Source organism: Suncus etruscus, chromosome 2 (genome assembly GCF_024139225.1).
Source record: "Suncus etruscus isolate mSunEtr1 chromosome 2, mSunEtr1.pri.cur, whole genome shotgun sequence".
In the NCBI taxonomy this organism is placed as follows: domain Eukaryota; kingdom Metazoa; phylum Chordata; class Mammalia; order Eulipotyphla; family Soricidae; genus Suncus; species Suncus etruscus.
This window is the reverse complement of record NC_064849.1, coordinates 60,001,203-60,006,112: the sequence shown is the minus strand read 5'-3', so window position 1 is coordinate 60,006,112 and position 4,910 is coordinate 60,001,203.

The following is a 4,910-nucleotide window of genomic DNA, read 5'->3' as shown; positions in this document are numbered from 1 at the left end:
TGGTAATTTCACTGATACATTTTATAAATTTTATAATTAATGATGTGATATTAAAGTATACCAGAGCTTTCTTAGTCAATGTAGAATACTCTTCCCTGTCCATTAAAAACAATCTAGAAGAAAGAATGAACTAAAATCAGGTAGGACTGATGATAGAGCTTATTTGTTTTATTTTCCCAATAGTAGTAGTAGTACAGTTGTAGCTGAGGAATTGAAAAACAGTTTTAATTATAAACTATAAGATCTGATTGCAGTTTGGAAGAATAAAATTGATCATCCTAATGTCAATAGGTTGTCAATTACTACATTGATTTGTGTGTGTTTATTTATTTAAGTCTTTCAGTTATTTTCTTATATATTCCAGCATCTGTTTCTTGATTAGTTAGCAGGCAGGTTTTGATGAAAGAGCTTATATAAGAATACATTTACCAGATCAATTTTAAGTAAAATTGACAAAAATTGAAGTAGTAGCCCAAAGAGTTTAATAAATTACTTATTCATACTTACCTTTTAGCAATTCAGAATCTGGCTCTGACTAAAGTTCTCATGCTACTTAAAAAGTTTCATTCTTCAGTTCATAAATTGTATGGCTATATTTCAATAGTAAAGAAAAAGGAATGCTTTTATGGTGTAAAATTGATAGCATGAGCTTGTGAATAACTCGTCCTTCCCTCGGCATAATGAAGATACATTCGTAAAAATAAAGTGGCCATTAGATTTACTAATATTATTCTGAAAAATAGAGGAGCAATAGGATTTGAATACAGAAATGCATTTTTAAATGTATAAATTCAACTTATGTGAGAGGCATTTGTGCTTGATGAGATATTCAGAAAATATTTTGGTATCTGAATATTTCTTATCAAGATAAGGATTTTTCCTTGAACTAATAGGGCAACTAATGATAATAGGAAGTATCTTTTGTATGTAAAAGGCCATACAGCAGGAGTTTGAGTTGCACTGATTTTGTTTTTCTCTTACTGTCATAAAAATTATTGGAAAATTATTTGGGTAGATGAAAAAAGGAAGCCTAATTTAATTAAGGACTATTTACATCTTGTATTCTATGGCTTTCCTTGCAATTTGAAGAGTCAATTTTTCTTTATTAATTATTGTTAATACTTCTATCAAATGCAACAAACAGCTTTATTTTTTTCATTTTTTGTCCCCCACTTCCACTTTTTCTAGTATTTGCAAAGAATATAGTGAGGAAGATAAACTCAGTTCTTTTTTTTTTTTTTTAAGAATGAAAGGGTATTGGGAAATGGAAAAGGAATTAAATTCTCTATTGAAACTATCCACAGCATCAGGCTTGAAGGTGGAGTCTATTTATTCCATTAGGAGAGGTGGGCCAGCCCTGGACCTCAAGCTTTGCAGAAGATTGAGAGGAGGAGCTAAGGGTGAAATTTGAGTGTGTGTATTTGGTTTACTTTATTTTTCTGTCTGAGGCAAACTCTTAAAGTTGCCAAAGGGATATGGCTGGTTAGGACCAAGCAGTCTGCCATTCTTTTGAGATTGAGATTCCAAAGCATTATGATTTAGAGTTAAAATCTGTTTGTCTATTCCTTCCTCAGTCTTTTTTACCCGTGTACTAGATGGTCCTCACGTGCATAGGGTAGTGGACAGTGCTAACTTGAATTGCTCTGGCTTGCTCCAAACCTTTCCTGTGAATGAACCCGAAAACACTCGACAGGTCGTGAATAATTGTTTTAATGAGTGTGCAAAGCATGCGACGGGGTGCACGGAGCTGTCGGGTTAAACAAACAACATGCACCCTGACCAAATCCGATTGTTAAAGTGCAAAGTGATGTCAGTACCATTTCCATTGCCCTTCGGAAAAGCACAGATCTGACACGCGGGAGTCCAATTTTCCCCATTAAAGAAAAATAACAATATTTTACAACTGTGTATGTGATCTTCTTTAATATTAATCTGAGCCAAACAAAACCTCATTTGAAAATCAGGAAAGTAGCTGTGTCACTGATTCATTCAGTAACAAAAGGAAAACAGGAAGAAATCATGAAAAAAATGTCCGAGAGTAGATTTCTTTTGATTGGTCATATGGCATTATGGGTCAATATTATAAAAATAAAAACCTTGCATATATTTTTATAGCTCAATAGAGGCAAAGGTCAAGTTAATTGTCTCTAAACAATTGGTAATATCTCTGTACTAAGACTGAATCTCTAGACCTGTAAAAAATGTTTTAATTGAAAATGTGACTGAAAAATGTAACTGAAATAGCCTGTGAGAGAATGAATGGACAACTAATTTCCATATTTATGACTTTATACAAGAAGTTTAGAGGGAAGTTATGGGAAAAAGATTACTTGCTTCCCTGCTTAAAACAATAAAAAAGTACAAGTAAACTCTCCATATATCTCTTTGTTTGTCTGTCTCTGTCTGTATCTCTCTGTCTCTGTCACTCTCTGTCTCTGTCTTTATCTCTGTCTTTCTCCCTCTATCTCTGTTTTTTTTTTCTCTCCCATAGCTACAGCTGAACTGAGGAATGATTTGTTTCTTTCCCACCCAGAAAAGACCTCCTTGTGATAAGACATATGTACTCCTTTGCTTTCTCATCTTTTCATATTCTTTCATGAGCCCAAATATCAAATATCTCATGAAAGCATGGTAAATAAAATCTTAAGACTTTCTACAACATATCTCTACATAGGCCTTCTAAAAGTTATGTAGAGTGAAAGCAAGTAAAATGTTTCCCTGCCAACATTTCATATACAATCACAAATTAACTAAAATATACATGATGGTTGAAAATCAATGTATGAGATTCAAATAACTAGCTTCTATAATTCAAGAACTTTTAAGGATATTAAGGTTTATATTTCTACTGGGTAATTATAAATTTTCATTTTTATTAAAGCCTGATTATATATCATATCCTGTGGTTCCAAAATTACCCTTATAATTTTTATTTATAGCTTATATATATATATATATGAAATGCTAGAAATGCTGGAGATATTGCACTCTTTAGTATGGAGGTTCATTTTAATGTTATATTATCATTCTGCGTCTTTCTATTTTACGTGCAAGCATATGAATATATAACTGATCACACCTAAATGATTGTACCTAAAATATAGAATAAGTCTTTGGCAGATTAAACGCTTTCTTGTGAAAGTCATGTTGATTTTGAGATGCTAGTTTCTATATATTCATGTCAATTTAGTTCAAATTAGATGAAATAGAAGATATGAAATTTGGTTTCTATCAAAAATTAGAAAAGGAAAATTGTGTTTTAGGACAGCACTTTTGTAATTTTGACCATTAGCTAATAACAATCAGAATATCAATACAAAATATCCTTTATTTCTAATAAATATGACCAAAAATGACTATCAAAGCCTAGGGTCTCACATTTTTTATTGTCTTGGATATTTTTTGGCATACAACAGACTGTGCAGTAATTACCTAAACAGATTTCTTCTCTGTGGGCTGACTGAGTTGAGGAATTTTAGGAGTCACTGAAAGAGTCACATCCACTTCTGCTTCAGATGCACAAATAGCAAAGCTAGAGGGTGCGTCTGTTTTTGTGTGTATATGTGTAGTTAAAGAACTACACTATCAAAACATTAATTATATTTGAAAGAGAGCAGAGAGCTTGTTGTGGAGAGAATTGCATTACTGAATTTATATTCCATGGAATCTGTCTGTGGAGAGGCTGAAATTGTATACCTGTCTTAGATGATGCATAACCAGAGCAAAGGAGAGCAAACATGAAAAGGAGTAAACTTAGATAGTTGGATGGTACCAAACTGAAGATAACCACATGCAAATATAAATGATAAAAAGAACAACCAGGGGGCTTTGTTCCCCTGAACATGACAAGGGGATTTCTCTCTCTCTCATTCTCTCTCTCCCCCTACTCTTTCTTATAAAGAAAATATCAGAATGATCTTAGTTGAATTTGGAGAAAGGGGAGAGGTTGAGTGACTAAGAATATTTCAATTATCATATTTCTGATCCCAAGTCCTGTTTATTTCACAGCTGCCAAATTTTATATTCAAAATTTAGATTTTCTTCTTCCCAAATCCTACATTGGTATGAGTCATCCCTGATCATTTTTAGTTTTTGGCTTAATTACTACTTTCCAGTTTTAAATTACCAATAAACTAATTAATCTGACTAATCTTCCCAAACTTCTTTTGAATAGTATAATAGCTGCAGCAACAACAAAAATAAAATAACACAAACTGCAGCGATAATAACAAAAATAAAATGTTAATAATAATAATGCAAACACTAATAGCAGAAACACTTTTAAAATGGTTTTTCTGGATGACAGAATGAAGACAGAATCCATGTCAATCTGAATTTGTGTTTCACAGCTGCTGTCAGGCATTCCTCCATTTGTTTCACTAGTTACATAGATGATCCATTCCAGCCCAACTCAAGTCTCCCTTGGTCTAATATGGTAGGTCATTTTAATGGCACTGAGTACATTTTCTTTTACCCACCCCTCTTCATTGCTACAGATATCCTCTCCTCAGATACCATTGGCAAATAAATCAACAGGGGCAGGAAGCTGGGAGCAAAGGCAGACACATAAAGGCTTAAAGGAGTAGAAAGACCTAGTGCTCTCTTGGGGTTCTGCTGGAAAATTTGGGCAAGCTGTCATGTTTGGGCAGCATATTCAGTGAGCTGAGTTTGAGAAGGCCAAATAAAATGGTTGCCATGGCACTAAAGGGGTCATTGGCCCTGAGGAACCTCTAGATTTTAACTGAAAACTAAAAACTTAGAAATTAGTAACCTCCTTTCACTGTCCATAAACTCTTGTGATTCTTTTAATTATGGAGGACTGGACCAAAAAATGAAGGAAAGGGGTGTGGGGGAAGGAGATTAAGTCTGAGATGTTAATAGTAATGGACAGTGATCTAACCTGAGAATGT